Source organism: Meleagris gallopavo, chromosome 2 (genome assembly GCF_905368555.1).
Source record: "Meleagris gallopavo chromosome 2, MGAL_WU_HG_1.1, whole genome shotgun sequence".
NCBI lineage: Eukaryota > Metazoa > Chordata > Aves > Galliformes > Phasianidae > Meleagris > Meleagris gallopavo.
Window position 1 is genome coordinate 56,956,093 of NC_139405.1, and position 18,197 is coordinate 56,974,289.

Consider the following 18,197-nt stretch of genomic DNA (forward strand, 5'->3'; position numbering starts at 1 on the left):
TGCCTGAAATAAGTACATTGCAACCTATATTTGCAAAAAGAAAACTAGACAGTGAACCAAGAGATTTAGCCAGATTTGTATTCACTTCATCTTTATGGTTCAGATTTTATGTTTTGGAGAATTTTTATTCCAGGAAAGGGAGTAAGGATGACTGACATTAGGTCACACAAAAATCAACCCCTGACAACACGCAGTTGCTTAAAACAGCAGAAATATTCTCCGGATTAGGTGGTGGCAGCTGTTGAGGAAGTATCTGAAAATATTGTAAAACATGCAAATTCAAAATACATCAAATTCAAATCTAATCCAACTTCTGAAATGCTCACACTATCAATCTCACAGTGGCTGCATGGTCTAGCAGTACAGAAGTCCAGCACTTAGGCGGCTTTTCACCACCTCCACTTATAGTCTCTTTCTGCTAACCACAACAGCAGCTACTATGCCTGAAACGAACTTGGAGCTACATTTCTGTAACTAAAGAAAATGACTGAAAATATTTTCATTCCTTCAACTAAGCTATGAAAAGACTGGACTGAATAGTAGATGAATGAATACTGAGGAGGTGTCATGGTTTCATCTGTAACAGAGTTAATTTTCTTCAGTGTTTGGTATGATGCTGTGTTTTGGCTTTAGGAGAAAAACAATGTTGATACAGTTGTTGCTGAGCAGAACTGTTCAGAGCCAAGGACATTTTGGTTTCATCCATCTCTTCCATTAAATTGAATGGAAATCTGGGAAATACGAGAGACCACACAACCCAAAACTCTGATACAATCAACTATGTTGTCTTGCTATTTTAAGTAAGTCTGGAAGTATGTGGTCTTCCCCATTGCAATAGCAGACAGAGACAGCAGACACCTCTGCACATAATGAGTATCACCACAAGAAGAGGTGAGTTCACACTGCTATAAGAAAATGGATTTCTTTAGCAAATGCACAAACCATCATTTGACATGGCTTCTCAGTATCTTCTTGTGATGAAACTATAGAGAGAAGCTTGTGTCAATGCAAGAAGCTGTTCCCTGATATTCTAGCAGCAGTTGTTTTGGATAATTTATTTGAAACAGTCTGGAAATGTTTCAAAGCAAAACAGAAGGATGAAAGTTGATACTTCAACCAGGAAAATAAGTTTCACTCTATGCAGCAGCATTTATTGCTGTATGCTTAGAAGTAAGTATAGAAGTCCATCATTTTGTCCATAAACATAATGGAAAAGTAATTTTTACATATCTTTTTCAAATAGCAAATGACAGCAAATTTTTTTTTTTAAATTATATCTAGCTGTCTTTTCCAAGCCATTTTGCAGAATAACTGATACTTCTTCAATCTTTTATTTTAAATGACTATTTTCTGAGTGTGATCATAAAACATTCACTCTGAGATGAGAAGGGAACAGGGTTTCATTCAAAGTGCAAGGAAAATCTCAAAACTGAAGTTGTGAATTTATTAACAAGTACAGTACGTACTGGGGAGCAGACCAGACAAAACCCCATAAACATGAAATCACTTTCTATGTGCAATCAAAAATCTTAAAAGCACTGTTTTTATCAAGAAAAAAAACAGCAATTACTCATTTTGACCTCGTGAATTTGCACATCGTCATCTTTTTTTTACCTTTTTTGCTTGCATATATTCTTTTCAGAGGGTTAGGTTAGAGTATTGTTTACACCTACATTTATACTCAAAATGCCACTAAAACATACAGGATGTTTAAAGGAAGGATGAAAGTCTTGCAGTTAGCACTCTTCATTGTACCAAGATATGACTGTTTGATGGTCATCTAGAGACAGGTATTGACAGGATTCCAATCACAAAGAGAAGAGGTGTAGGGGCATAAGATTACCTGGGGAAACTTCAGTAATCTGACACAAGGATGCATAGCTTTACACGTGTTCTGTAGGCTCTGCCCGACATACATACCCTAGTGTGATATGGGAAAGGTTGCTGAGGGAAAACGGCAATCAACAGGAGGATGTTACATCTATGAGAATAATTCAGCCTGTCTGAAGCTGAATCGCTAAAGGATGCAGCTAAAAAGAGGACCAATGGAGTACATTAATTTTCTCCAGGGCTGGTCTTGAATCACACACTATAGTTTGGATCCTCCTTATCTGAGGTACTGCTTTAATTTTACCATAAGCTACTGAAGGCTGGATCAGTTTCAGTTCATGGGAAAGAGGCCACATTAGATATTTATGAAGTCAAAAGAACTGGTGGGTTTTTTGCATCAGTCACTTCCTGTATATTCAGTCTTGATGGAGATGTCAAGGAGAAAGTGGTTCTAGGATTGCTTCTCACTGCTGCAGGCAGTGGGCTAAAGCCATATTGGACACATCTCTTGTAGTCTGCTTATGTCTGTTTCCAGTGCCTTTGTTGGACCTACTCGGAGGTCATGGGCACTGAATCTGTCTCCGAGTCTTTCTATGTAATTGTTTATCACTCACCATACCTGTCCCTTGTGTGTTTAGTACAAAAGTAATAAATAAATACTTTAAAAGAATACCTGGGAAAGGCACTGCAGTGGGCAATACTTGCACTGTAGTTGTGTTCTCTTACTGTTGACCTTACATTTTTTCAGATGTGATTCCCCAGGATATTTGCTAATGTGCGGATCATGATATCATAGAATAATTCAGGTTGGAAAGGATCACTCTGGGTATATCGTGTTGTATTTTCATTGAAAAAAAAATACAGGTTGACATTTGCAAATGTCATGAGAGCAATTGGAATGTTTGTTTTCATTTTTCCACATATGGGAAGAGGTTTCAGCAGAACAAACTGTTTCTTAGAAATCATACTTAGGGTCAATAGATGAGAGTACATGCTTAGTAAGACTATCTCATTCATTCCTGAGACTACAAGGCCAAATGTTATTCTCAGTTAGTTACACTACATTTAAGGAGCCATATTTGGAATGAGAATCTAGTTTTCGATACCTTCATAGTTCTTAAAAATTGGCTAAAAATACATACAATGTACAGTAAAACAAGATAGAAATAGTTCATCCTTTAAAAGTAGTTCCTTGCCTTCCTGCTGTGAATTCTTCCATAGAAATAGCATTGAAATTCACAGTATTTATACTTCAGAACTTGAAATATTCAATTTAGTACAAGGCAAAGTCAATGCCAGGAGTTCTGGGGAAGGTGTTACCCCTTGGACTTTTTAGCTCTCAGAATGTATGTTCTCCCAGCAGTTGTAGGGGATACAGGAGATTCATTGTCAAAGGCATATCTCCACAACAATCTGGTTAGCTTGTTCACTTCTTGATGTGTCCAGAGAAGGTCCGTGTGATGTCTGCTGAAAGTTGAGGGTATGTACTCATGAGCTTTGCAGAGTGCATGCACTGTCAGTAGGCTTGTAATATGGGGCACAGAGTTTTGCATCACACAAACGATGATGATGATGCGCAATGGATCTTCACTCTTACCTTCTCCATAAAGAAGTGTGATGAGAAGCAGTTCCTTGCTATTTAACTGACTGCATAAATTCTTATGAGAGAAAAATAGAAAGTAGAAGCATATCATGGAAAATATGGTTTCAGCACAATATCCAATCTACTTTGCATGCGGCTCTTGTTCAAATGAGAAAAAAACGAGTGTCATGAGCCAGCTGGACATATCATTTGCCCATCTGTTCTGTATTTATTTATTTTTTCAACATTTGATTTACTGGTTAGTGTTTATTTCTCATATTTGGTACTCTGTAGAGAACTACAAAAAAGAAAAAAAAAACAAACATCAATGCCTCCATCCCTCCCAGCCACCCTGCAGTTTCCACAGTCAAACACGGTTGTGAAAGCAAGCATGTGTTTTGTTACCAAGCAGACTAAGGCACCAAGCCTATAGCACTATCAATAGCTGCATATTTTCCAGATATCTTCAGGCATAACATTCTCCACAATGGAATAATATCTAATTTACTTGGGAGGTTTCTCCTTTCCTTTCAAAGAATAAATCATAGAATCATCATCATAGAATCATTTGAGTTGAAAGAGACCCTTAAAGGCCATCTAGTCCAACTCCCCTGCAGTGAACAGGGAAGCCTACAGCTAGATCAGGGTGCTCAGAACGCAGTCCACCTGATACTGTCTTCAGGGATGAGTGCTTCACTACTCTCTCATCATAAAAATAGGTTTTTCTTATTTCCAATTGTAGCAGATAATGCTATGTCATGACCTGAAACAGTGATTGATTGAACACCTGGGGTGAATGCTGGGCCAACCCAGGGGAGCTCAGGTGTATACAATGCACCTGAGTGACTGGAAGCGGAGGATTTGGGCTCCATCCCCTTCCCGGACCTCATTTAAGGGTTGGCAGCAGAGGTGAGAGTATTTTGCTGGAGATCTCTGTGTACCTGAGGCCTTCTAAAGGTAAGCAGTTTTTCTTTCTTTGTTTTTGCATCAATGGCTGCTGTATTTACAGGAAAAATAATGTAGTTATTCTTAGAGGAAAAACTGGAGGGAAATGTACCCTTATGCTCCTAGGATATACCTTTCAGTTCTGATTTCAGTCCGTCATTATATCTCCAGGAATTGTGAAGGCTGATAGCATGCTTTGGAAATCAATTTCACAGATGCAGTCTCACTTAATTAGTTTAGTGGTTTTTTTACAAGGCAGTTTCTTCACATTCATTAATGTTTATGTTGCAGCACTGCTGCCTGAGGGGCACAAGGAAAGAGGACTGGGAGAAGACATGAGTTACCAAGTGTTCATGCCCTCAGTAGGCATTAAAAAGTATGAGATATCTCTGAGCAACCACCTTTCTTGGCAACGATGAGATATCAGGTTTTGCTTGGCATATAAGATGTTGGGGACATTAGGTTGAGCTCAGTGGAATCATGTTCCCTGCAACCAGACAGGTGCATTCTACTTTATGCAGGATTCAGCTTTTTGCTTCTTAACTGATCTGTCACAAGTGTGGATGATTTAAATAAGTTTGGCTTTTTTTTCTTTGCCTGATATGCATGATGAAAGGTTACAAGATATAGCTAAGGATCTGTTTGGAAAGAGGAAAAAGCTCTGTGACTGATACTGTGCCATGATTATACTAACTTATGTATGCATAGGGTCCAAGAGTTAATAACATTACATTTAATCAGTAGAAATCACTTTTGCAATTAAATTTATTTGGAATGGTATCTTGCTTTATACTATTGATTTCTTTTTTTTTTTTTTTTTTTTACAGCTTGTTGGATTGATTGCTGTATTGCACTAGAATGAATACAGCATTTTATGTATGATTACTGTTATTAAAGTTGAAACTGACTTAAAATACTTACCACCTGCCTTGGTTACTACAGGTAACTAAGAGAAAGTAGAAGTTGTTTAGAAGAAGCAATTTTAATTTTTACTTACATCTCCAACTTTCTTGTCTGTCTTCATGACCCTTGCCGCAAACTCAGTCGTAACTGATTGGATTTGATGCAAAATGTTAGTGCTTTCTTGTCTCTGAGTTAATATCCAACACCAGTGTATGGGATCAAAGAAGAAAAGCAGAAGTCTGAAAAGAAACTGCTTAAATAGAAAAGGCAAGAATAAGGAAAGTGCTTCCAAGCAAACCTGAGCCAATGCCTTCCTCACCAAATTACCCTCATGGACTAGCCTAAGTAAGGTAAATGTTGGCTGATATGCAGTGCTGATGAATTGGCACAGCTCATCCCAAGCTCAGTGAATGACTCTAAATTGGATTTAATGTACCTGGTGATAATTAAATCTCCAACAGCCACTTAGACAGCTCATGTGGGGGAGGTATGAATGTCAGTGCAGGAAGAAACACGATCAGATGTTATTCTATACAATGTTTTTCATTTTGTTAAGGAGAGGAAGGTTCTACGGTGAGTTTTACTCTAATGTATTTATTGAAATATATGAACACACCCCCAAAAGAATGGAAACAGTGGTTAGAGGGAGTAGAATGACAGAACCACTGTAATAAAAATTCTTGATTTATTATTACCTTTAAAAAAAGCCCAGACAAAACTCTGCTTATATTACTGTGTTTTATTTTTTTTGTTACTAATTCAGTAACAGCCATCTTCCTCATGCTGTTCCCAGAAGCTTTGTTTACTTATGTGAAGAAGCAGGAGCATGTCTGAAGTATGCAACATCTGCAAGTCAGTCTCTATGTGCAAATGGGTGAGGGGAAAAACAGGGGCTTGGCAAGGCTGTTGTTGGAGGGAGCCAAGCCCATATCTCATCCAGAAGGTGAGGGTGCCGTGTCCCTTAGATGAGAATAGATCAGTTGTGTGTTGGCTGAGAACTCAGGATTTATCTTACATGGCTCTTCTGTTTCCTTTCCTGTCTGCCAAGAACTATTAGCCACATACATGCACAAACAAACCAAGAATAGTTAGATGTGTCTTTAAAAAGCCTGCATTTGAATTGCTGCTTAAAAAAGCTCATTTATACAGCCAACAAAATGCTTCAGCCAGCCAGTTACATCCATGTTTTTTTGTAAAATAAGCTTTAAATACTCCCTTCTGTCCCCAGTCAGACCTCCCATACCACAGTGAAGGACAGCTGATTGCAGTTTCTTGCCCTTGTATTCTGCTTTGATTTTTATCCAGGCAGTACCAGAAATGTCACGATCCATCTTGTCCCTGGGCTGATCTCTCCACAAGGGCAACTACATTCCACACTCATGCAGGGAGACACAACACAGTGCTGGGGAAGGGGTAGAGGTTTCAGGTCTAATAGTGTCCTTGCTAAATTTGCTCACATGCTGAATGCAGTAGAGCTTGCCATGGCTGGATCCTGCAGAGCATCCTTGTGAGGGGTACTGTGCCCCTGAAACATCCATTGCACTTTGATGTCTAAAAGTTTTTTTTTTTACTTGGAAGTCATTGAAAAGAAAAGAAAGCAGGGAAACACTGATCAATTTGCAGGACACAAGAGTGATACAGCAGGAACTGGTTGGAGATTTGATTAGGCTCATTAACCAACAGAATCTCACTAATTAATACTGACTAGTGATATCAATTATTTAACTAGCAGTCTCCAATGCACTTCAGCTGTTGAATTTTGTTATTGTAGTTATTTTGACAAAGGAATGTAGTTTTCTTTCTTAGTTCTTTGAAACAGAACTAAGGAAGAAAAAAAAAACCTGAGTTTGTTGTAAGGTTCAAGAATAGCAATTCCAGGGAATCAACTCTTCTAATTATTGAGAGCACTGCAGTGCAAACTTCCCTGATTGCCATGACAATGTCTCACACTGCTGTGGCGAAGACCAGCACTAGGTTCTGAGTGGGTGTTTCATGCTCCTTGCTTATTATACCTCATGCTCTGCTTAGAGTTTTGTAAAAGCTCCCAGTTAGTGCCAATTGTGATGATGGCTTTGAACCTGTGGATGCTTTATCTCCAGGAAATGGTGTGAGATCCCACTGCAGCTCTGAAACAAAAATTCCTCAGTGGGAAAACAAATCTGAGATTTCAACAGTAGCATCTCAGAACATGGTTTACATTAGATGTGTGCACTGTAGTAAAATGCTTCAGGCATCAGGAATATAAAAATATAATTTGAAGAAAGAAATGAGAAATAATAATACCAGTAGATATCCTGCTCTTTAAGATAGAAGTAGCAATTATCTTGCAGAAATCAGAGGGGACCATTTATAGGGATTGGTTTATTAGTGACAAGCTGCAAATATGAGATAACTTTACATAAAGTTACTGCTATCATAAGGTATTACTTAAATTATTTGTCTGCATTCTAAAAATCATTTGTACCAGACATACTTGAATTTTAGTGCATATAGGCATCTGCTATTATGAAAATAATTCTCCGGAAATAATACTGAAAGAACTTTTTGCATTTCAAAGAGGCCTTGGACATATTACTTGGGTTACTTCTGAAATTAAGGCATGTGAATGATGAGCGTTTCTACAAAAGATGAATAACTTGAGGTCACTGCAATTTTGTCTCCATCAAAAGCCATTATACATGTTGGAAAATGTAACAATAAGAAGGGACTGGGAATCTTCAGAGAATGTACAAAGCTTCAGTCAGAAGCTTTCGTCTCAGCGTCATTAGCAAATTTTTCCTCATACAAGTTGAATAGAAGGAAAGCAGACTCCTGGATACATGCATGCTAATCCATACGAGCATGCAAAAAAGAGAAGGGTCAGCAGTGGATATATAGATAAGGGAAAGTCTGGATGATTTGTAAGCATCCCCCAGTGTGTGTGAGGGACCATATCAGAACAGATAGAAGTAAGTTTACTGCTGATACTCAATTTCAGAGGTCTTGACATTCTTCTCTGAGGTTTCAGACCTGTAAGCGTGGAGTAGGAGGTGGTACTTGTGGCAGACAAGGAGGGCATTTCATTTGATTAGGACAAATCCATCGGTAGCACATACTATTAGTAAATACCTGGCCAGAGGTCCTGAGAAAGGCAGCAGGTGGGCTCAGCTACACAAGTTAAAGAGGTAACATTTCCAAAGCAGTCTTTCTCAAAAAAAAAAAAGTATGCATCTCCATATGTCCTTCTTTCCTGCTGTATACAGAAGCTTCATACCAAAATTATTTTTGTAAATTACAAATTTCACCCACCTGATTGGTTTACATTTGATATATGTAATCATCACTGATGTTTAGGCAAAAGGACTCTCTCTTCTCACTTGATTGTATTTCTTCAAAGCAGAAGGCCCTGTTTGTTGAACCACTATGAACATCAGCTGTAGCAATAAACAAGGAGAAATGAAAACCCTTTTTGTCCTCATTAATTTCTTGTAACAGGAACTGTACTGGAAAGAGGATAGTTTAAAAGAATGATGTTGTTTCGTGTTCACACCACATTCTTACTGTATGTCATGCAAGTAGTCAAAACACTAACAGCTGAAAGGGAAAGACAAGCAGACATTACTTCTGGAATAGCTATAGGATGAAGGGATAATTCACCCTATAGCTGTCTTATTAGTGTTAGAACACTGTCTTATTAGGTTCAGGAATATTTTCAGGTTTTTAATCATTTTAATTCGGCATTTGTATTATTGTGGCTTCTATTTTTTTTAATCCCTCACCTGCTATTCTGAAAAACAAAAGTTAAATTGTCTTTACTTTAGAAAATCTTATCACATAAAAAACTTCTACTCTTCCAGGATGATCAGTTCTGAGCACAAAAACAGATTTATGTTTCAGTCTGTCCCTGATCTAAAGAGAACATTTGTCCCTTGGGCATGGAGAAGTTCAGTTCTTTGCAAATATTGTACCAACTTCATTGGACCAAACCAGCTACTGAGCAGAATTTGTTCATCCTATTTTTCCTCTGGGTACAGCTTATGCAGTGGGGCAGTTATGTCACACAGTAGAAATCCTGGACTTCTGTTTATGCTAGATGTTCATCCCATCCTTCCCATGGTGAGCTGATCTGGTTGTTTATGCTCTTGTCCCCACTGAATTACTTCATTGATCTATGGGCCTTATCTGAAGAGTTATCTTCAGTTAGGTGTGAACAAACAAAGCTGCTGTTTCTGCTGTGAATTTTGATGAAATAGAATAAAATGCAGATCTGGAAGAGGTTGAGAGCTGGCATCCATGATATGGTTAAGCTTAGTTTACCTCTACTAGTTAGTAGACAAAGCAGGTCTATTTGAGATGCTCTGAATTGCCCTTTCATGGACACACCAGAAATTTCTACAGTAATGCTGAACCTTGTCTGTATAGCTTTTGAAGATATGACTCACAGTTACCTCTCCCTCTCTATCTGTTGAACAATCTGACCACCAAACTTATGACTATAAATTCTGCCATCTGGATCCTTCAGTGTTGTTGGACTTGAGACTAAAGATATTTCTTTGCCTTCATCTCAGAGAAGCTGATGCCCCTGAAAGCCAGCCAGATTGTAGATACCTTGCCCAACAAAATATTAAATAAGCAACCTGCAAAGAAAAAAAAAAAAGACAACTCCAAGAGTGAAACTACCACTCTGGAGTAGACAAGGGTACATGACACATTACTATTTTTAGGACCCAGGATGTGTTGATATGTCATGTTCATATGTTGCTCCAAAAGTAATGCCTCTGGAAACAACAGCAAAGAGTACAGGAATGCTAATTGGTAGAGCAGATTCTCAGCAAGAAAACACTATTTTTCAGCACAGTCACCATCATTAGCTGTACATTTTTATCAGCAAATAACAATAGTTGTCATGCCACATTTGTAAAAGTTGGCATAGCTGTCTGGAACATGGCTTGTCTTTCACATACCATTCAAACTCACCACCTACTGCTGAGCTCACATCCACTGTTTGGTTTCCATCAGTGTTCAGCAAGCATTGATGAATGTCATTGGGTGTCATCTTTTCTTCCTGGGATAATTCAGTGACACTCCTTTACTTCATACATACTTCAGTGAAATATATCATTCTGTCAGACTGCCTCTTTGCTGCCATCTATCACTGAGTAACAAAATGCAATGCAATATTGGTGGGAAGGTTCAGCCTCTACTCCCATACTGCCAACATCAGTCTCTGACATACTGACAACATAAAATAGAGGCATTACTTTTGGAGCAGCCCTTGTTCTTAATACTCAGTTACGATATATTTTAAGGGGAAATTTTGTAGTCATTTTTTACTTGAAGTTTTAGTCGAAGTGCACTGAAGATAAAGAAGGGTCCATGAACTTTGAGAGCTTTGGATCAGGCTGTTAGAGGACAGCAAAGGATAGAAACTCTCTCATGCTGTGATTAATGTCAAAGACTGCCTTTGTTTTTAAGACATTTTTGGCATAATAAAGTTATCAGGATCATCCTGGGAATTAATTTGCCCCTTTCATAAAACCAGACAGTCTACTATATGATGTAAATTACATTTTCTGAGCCTGCAATGGCTTTCAAACTGTTATGAATTAGTCACTGTTGAGTTGCCGAGAAAGTTATGAAGAACTCTGCAGGTCAGCTAAGCTTTGAGGTGTGTTGTTATGTTAAGCAAACGAGCAAAAACAAACAATATCCCCTTCTGAATCAACGCAACGCATTTCATTTCCATGTTTTGATCAAACTTTGGCCTCCAAAAGAGGAGGAATGGAAAATGCATAATGAAAATCTTTCTGTACTATTACTGATAATTTTGAAAGAAAAGTCCTTGAATAAATCTTTGTGTCTTTATCTATATTTTTATCAAGCTGTGTGATGTCTGAGGAAATAATTATCAGAAAAGTCCTAAGGCAACACTTCAGAAACTTTTTATCTTCACTTGCCAATGGCTGATTCTTATAACATGTCTGAAAAAAAAATCTTCCCACACCAAGCAACATTTCATGTCAGGTTTATATAAGTTTCTGTATGATGTTCCCTCTACATACGGTCACCTGTCTGGAGACTATCGCAGTGAGCTTTACAGGGAATTCTGTTAACTATATTCAATCAAGGTAGGGGAAGATAGGTTTTGTTTTGATGAATCTCCTTTTCTTTCTTAACTCTGCCATATGCTCAGCTCAAGAAAATATGGTACTCTCTCGTTGCAGTTGTTCAAAGCAGAATTTTTAGGTTACCTGACTCTAAAGAATTTACAGATTGAATTCGAATATTTTTCTCTCAATTTTGACACGAATGCACACCCACATGTGAGAAAGTATATCCCACAGCAAGACACATTTATAGAAAAGACAACTATACGTGTTGTGCTGCAACAATATCAGCAGAAAGGAAAAAACAAAAAAAGAGTTCACATTTATGTTTTGCCTGAGTCAAATTACTGCTTGATGGGACTGTGTGGCAGTTTGTAGCACTTGTTAAAACCATCCTTTGCTTCATGTCGAAGAAAGTAACCTTAGGCAGCAAGAATGCCTCTAGCAAATTGTGACGCTGTTACTGAGGAAAAAAAGAAACATAAGACTTGCATTCTCATCCTGAAAACAAAAACTAGTAATTGCTTATGGTAATAGTACTTAAAATATAAAATTGAATATTAGCTTGGATAAATTGGGCCTGCATTGAAACAGCTATGCTTGTAGAAAGCAGCTTAGATCTCAACCTTGCTCCATAAGGTTTCAGCTTTTGGCAGGCAACTGTATGTGCATTTTTCAGATTTTAAAGGCATTGCACCTGTTGTCTGTGAGAGTGGAAAAATAAGTGCTTTACATCACTTGGCTACCTGGGAGAGGCTTCGTGTTCTGAAGTTAGCTGTGCTTGTGTGGCCATATCACTTTAACAAGGGAAAACATAATGAGAATTATGTTGGGCATTTTCAAAAAAGAGAATACTTTGGACAAACCAGTGCGAATTATGAGGACAGTTAATTTAGTAGATGGCGTGATACAGCCTGCAGCACTTCTATCTCAGTGTTTGCGAAACATCTCTATTAATAAGGAAAAATAATGCTTTCTATTTATAAGTAGTGTAAATAAAATATACATGTATTACCTTGGGGAAAAAAAAAAAATCCTGGTTAAGATTTTGCAAAATTCTGATCAGAGATTGCTTTTAGAGTGATTCTGATTATATCTGAAAGCTTACATATTCTCAATTTGTTAAATTAATTACCTGAGGGACATGATTAACTTGGAATTCCAAAGTTTCTTCCCTGAATGTAGCATTGGCTCCGAAAGGTTTCATCTCATTAAAAAGTATGCAAGATAGGACACCATTGTTATATTACAAGATTTTGCACTCATTATTTATAGATTTTCAGTTGGCGGGAAGGGGAAGAAGTCATTGCAGCCATACTGTCCCATGAGAGGCAGGGCATGGTCAGACACAAGTAAGGTAACAGATTGTTTGGATTGCAATGAATTCACTTTTTAATCTATTACTTGCCTGCAGATAGTGATATGTTTGCCTATTCTTTCCAAGTGCATTGGTGTTATTTTATTATTGTTTTTGATGTTACTGTAGTCTTGGCAGATTCCCACTCAGGACTAGAGCCTAGCTATCTCGGATGCTATAAAAATGCACAGAACAATGATGATCCCTCACTGAAACAACTTCTAAAGCAAAATTCTATAACAATTTATTCATAGTTACCTGGAATTACTCAACTTTTGAGGTCACGTGTATCAATGTACATCAAGAAGATGTACCAAGATGATACAACTGGAAGATCTATCAGTAACAGTCACATAAGTGCTAGTAATGAGCAATGAGTAATGAGTAATTTAAGACCAGATATACCTTGTCATATTGCTCGTTAGTGAGAGTCTTTAATTCAGACTAGGTTAATGGCAGAAATTTCTGAATGTTGGCTTATACTTAACTGTTGTATGTCTTTGTTTCAGTAGAATAGTTATTTACTGAACTCCATCATTAATTTTCATCATTCTTTCACTGATTTTACTCTGCCTACAGGAAAAGGCCTCTTCAATGTTAGAACAATACTAGAACTACAGTTTTGGTTCATTAGTTTGTTTAAAAGTAAAACTGACTTGCAGTTGTCTCCGGAAAAGTAAATTTTGCATCTTATTCCAGAGTAAACAGCAGCATTTTATGTTCAACATAAGAAGGAAAGAAAATGTGTTATCTTCTATGTTTCTTTTTAGCAAATATGAACATTCATATTCATATATGGTGATAAGTGCAAGAGTTCAGCAGCTGTCACTTTCAGTTGGAAGACACTATTGTTAAAAAAAGTTTATTTTCCCAATTAGCCATGAAATGATGGAGCAGATTTGGTCCCAACAACCACTTCTGACTAACTGCCAGTGTCATTACGAAGATCAGATTAAAGCTTTTTTCTTCTAAAATGGGATGTCTTCAGGACCAAGCCTTAATAATTACATAGAGGCAGTGTCTTAGTATAAGATGGAATGGAGTGTCTGATATGATGTTAAATTTTGGCTCTAGAAGAAAAGCAATGTAGGTAACACACCAATGGTTATAGTTTCTGCTTAGCAGTGTTGTACAGAGCTATTCATCTCACTGTATTTTGCGTCTCAGAGGGCTAGCTGAGCGCCAGTTATTGAATATGAATTGCAGAGCAATTACTTATGCATCACTTGCTGTATATTTATATATATATATAGTCAAAGCTATTATCGTTTTCCTTTTCTCTAAGTAAATGGCTTTATCTCAACCCACAAGTTCTATTTTTTTTTTTTTTTTTTTCCCAGTCTCTCCCTCATCCCACTGGAAAGGTAGGGGGTGAGCAAATAACTGTGTGCTAAGCCAGGTTAAACCACATCAGGGAGAAATGCCTTGCAGATACCCAAATTATTTTCATGTGCCCATTTTGATAATGAATATGGCTGAGCAGGGGCTGAAGGCACTCAGGGCAGCTAAAACAGTTGTCTGAGGCTCCTGGAAGCACTCACATAAGTAGAAAGAGGAAACTAGACTAGAAGTTGAAATAAAAATTATATAGGAAGTCTGTAGTTGTCTGACATGGGGGCCTTAAAACCCTTTCAGACTGGAGTCCAAAGAAAGAAGCTGTCTTCAAAGCCTTGTAAACCTTTCATATGCAGTTCTCACTGGATTCCTGCTTCTCTTCCATCTGTGAGCTTTCATTACACTCAGCTGAAACAGCAAATGACTTCAAAGAATGGCCCTGAGTTGTCTAAAGTTCTAGGAAAAAATACTAGTACATTTATTTGGTACTGATTAGTACTGTGCAAATATTCTAGGACAGAGGCATACAGAAGGAAATGCTCTGGTTTTACCTAAGCATTACAAAATTCACTTAATACTGTAGTTGTGGTAAGGTGAACTGATGTCTAAGAACACAGAAATTAAAGCTATTTGACATAAAATAATGAGGTGATGTGGGAGTAATGTATTTCAAAGTTTCATAGACTTTCATAATAATGAGCTAAGGACTTTGACTCTCTTTGTTCTAACTTATGATCAATACAGCTGCAAGCACTGTTTCAGAAATCACAGCAGACCTTTTTGGAGAAATATTTAGTCACTTCAAATTCTCATGGTCAATATTTCAAAATGAGCCAATTCTGTACTTGAAAGATTTCTTGTTTGTTAACTAGATTTAGTTTAATCTGGATGAGTTCAAAGAAAGCAGCTATGCCTACAGAGAATGTTGTATAATTAAGGTCAATTAAAAGATTTCAGCTGCTTATACTGAGATACAGATTTGGGGAAACATCTCAGCACTGACTCCTCACAATCACTGGATAAAATCTCTCAGACAGAAATTGCCTTTTTGGATCATGTTATGCAAAAATCTAACGCAAATTACTGCTCCTGTTATTCTAATTGCACATTTTCTGCAGTGCTCAGAAGCCCTTGTGAAAGATCATGTATAGTCCTGTTGTGTCATCTTTTACAAATGGATAAAAAATGACCATCCTTGCACCACAGGTACCAAGACAACAGGTTTCAAGTATGAGTAAAGACATAGAACATGTGAGGAAACACTATTTACCACAGAAGATTGTGATTTCAGTAGTCTAAAAATCTAACCATTGTCAAGTCTGGTTTTTAGTCATTGTGGCAAAAGAGACCTTAGGGAATATTTTGTGGTGATTCTGCAAGTCTTTAATTCTCAGGATGCAGGAACACCCATGATAATAACATGGATGATAATAAAGGAGAATTGTGTTGCAGATGAGTTTAAGCATGGAGGCTAAGATGGTGATGTGCGTGTGTTACCATCACAGTACTGAATGAGACTTGTGATGTCCAGTTCTGTTCAGGAAGATTATAAAAACCTTTACTGAGAATAATTTCAGGAAGACAATGTGTTCTGAAATTAAGTTACATACTTTGGTAGCACAAAAGGCTAGATTATAGAGATATGTATTACACCATGATAATTATCATATAAACAGCATATTTGTCACAGGATGTACATTACCAGGAAATAATGGGGCAAGTTCTGGCATCTTTCCATTAGGGGAAAAAAAATCATTGGTCCTTGTGTAATCCCTCTTTAGTGACTGTCTTGCAAGTTGCAGAGAGGTGAATGGTAGTTAATTATACTCTACTCACTGCAGTACTGCAGTGGGAATATATGGAGAATATGAGTCTGGATCAGGATTACCAAAGCAGTTTATATGACTGATAATCCATGAAGTGAAGGTATTCAAGTATCTTTTACCAAGAAAAGATTTTAAATACAAACCCATCTAAATTCTCACCAGGTATTTTCTTATACAGTTCTTTAATAATTCAGTTCTTAAAGTTTCTAGGCATCTCTTCCAAAGTACTGAGCACTGTCAGTTTTCATGCTCATCAATCATTTCTTCTAGTATAGAAATTCAGGACGCTTTCCTCTCTAAGGACTGTTAAGGTCAATGAGCAGCAGGAGATGGGTGAAGAGGGAGACAAATGCATGCAGAAATGCCACCACTGATCTGGATAACCAGATTCAGGAAATTGGAATCTAACTGCTAAGGCAGTCTTTGCTGAGAAACCTGATGTAGAACCCATGTCAGTGTCGTAATTTCATGAAGACACACTGATTTCTTTTGACACATGAAACTGCAATGTAAATAATGTAACCACGCTATCTGTTAGAGCCTCTAAGGCTTCCACAGTGAGCTGAAGGCTTCAGTGCTTCCATTTGTACTGTATGAATTATGCATACAGCTTTAACAGCTCAGAAATGTTATTAGCTCCCCTGTAATGGAGCTTCTTTTTATCAGCACCAAAGTTTGTGAGTTTTCATGTACGATAAATGCAACAATGCAGTGCAAAACCCATACTTCTCTGCTAAAATCAATAATTACATGAATTTATGCAGGTAAACTTCGTAAATAGAGAAAATAATTTCTTTGCCAGCTTAAAGGAATTTTAAGCCTATTAAAAGCCTATTTTAACAGTTCTGTAATTTAAAAAATAGCCATTATCCTTCATCTTCTCCCTTCTAAGCAAGCTTACATCTTTGTATTCAATTGTCAATCCATGTGATTATTATTATACACTTAGTACTAGGTATGTGTTGCTAGTTACCTGCTGTTTAAGAACAAGCCAAAAATTGGTTGCCAGCATTTTTCTCCATATGGAAGAATGGACGATCAAAACTCTGGCCTGAAACTAGACTGTGTTTACCTAGAAATGTATCACTAAGACACCTGTCCTATTTTTACTTACTGTCCTACAATGTCAGTAGAATTTGGGCAAATCAGGAAGCCGGAGAGAGGAATACTGGGTTCTGCTTTCTTCTGTGGCACTGATTCACAGTGGAGTTCTACCCAACACCCTGGAGCCATGTGCAGCCATAACGACTGCAGAACAGGTCTTTAACCCCTCAAAGCTACCTTAATATTCAGCATCTGGGTAGGCGCTTTGGATGTAATAAATATATTCTTTTTACTGGACTGTGGTTTCATGAGGAATAGTTAAACTTACATTTGAAATTCAGTGCTGCATTCACAAAAGTTATTCTGGGAGAGGAGATTGTTGTTTAAATTCATTTGATAGAATTTAAGCATGCTCAACTAATTATCCCTAATCCTTATCGTTTCCATCATAAAATAAATAAACTTTGTTGTAGGCAGTAACAGGACACAAAAGAATGGAAAATAGTGTGAGGAAATGATTTACTTCAAGAAAAGAAAAAGTGAAAAAAATTCTTTCTGCCTCAAAGTGATCTGTCAATAAAAGGTCATCCTGTAGAAGCCACAGTTTGAGCACTGGTATCTGCCTGACTACAACTTATCTTCATTATAGTCAGTGATGTTTCTCATGAGTGAACCACAGCATCTATTTAAACTCCCCTAAAAGCAGTTGGGCGCTCTTTGAAGCATTCAGATCATCAGCTGATGGTGTTCTTGGAACAGAGAGGAATCATTCACCTTTTAGCTGGTAAATCATACTTAAATGGAAATAGTTTATCAGTCTGTAGGGTGCATTTTCATATAGGCATATGGTTTTCTTGCTATTTTTAAAAATAAAGAATCAAAATTTCTTCCTATTTCATTTGTCGTGATGTTATAGGATGGCTTTAGGAAACACGCAACATTACACTGAGATACTTAAAGGCCTGTGATTTATTTCAATACATCTTGTTTCCATTTGTTATATAATTTGAACTAAGATCAATGTAGAATGATCCCATTACTCAGCAAGGAAGCTGTTATGAATCTACAAACAAATTACTGAATTTTTAATAGCTTCTCTTGATATTTAACATACTTATTCACAAAAATACTTGTTACAGAAGTCATGTTAAAGTACATATATATTAACTTAAGCCTTTTAAGAATTTATACTCTAAACAGTAAGTTTCCAAAAATTGATCCAGTGGCAGGGGGTCATAATGGGAATTGTTGTTGAGAGCGGGTTTGAACTACTCCGGCTTTCATTTGAT

The 18,197-nt window shown here is 37.3% G+C and overlaps 1 long non-coding RNA gene across 1 annotated transcript; it reads right to left on the bottom strand.

The window, feature by feature from the left end:
• Positions 1-1,430: 1,430 nt before the first annotated feature.
• Positions 1,431-10,235, bottom strand: LOC146544990 (uncharacterized). Its single transcript, XR_014881401.1, has 3 exons — positions 8,549-10,235; positions 5,355-5,510; positions 1,431-3,710 (listed from the first exon to the last, which is right to left on the bottom strand). It is a non-coding gene; the product is annotated as an uncharacterized LOC146544990 (long non-coding RNA).
• Positions 10,236-18,197: the final 7,962 nt, after the last annotated feature.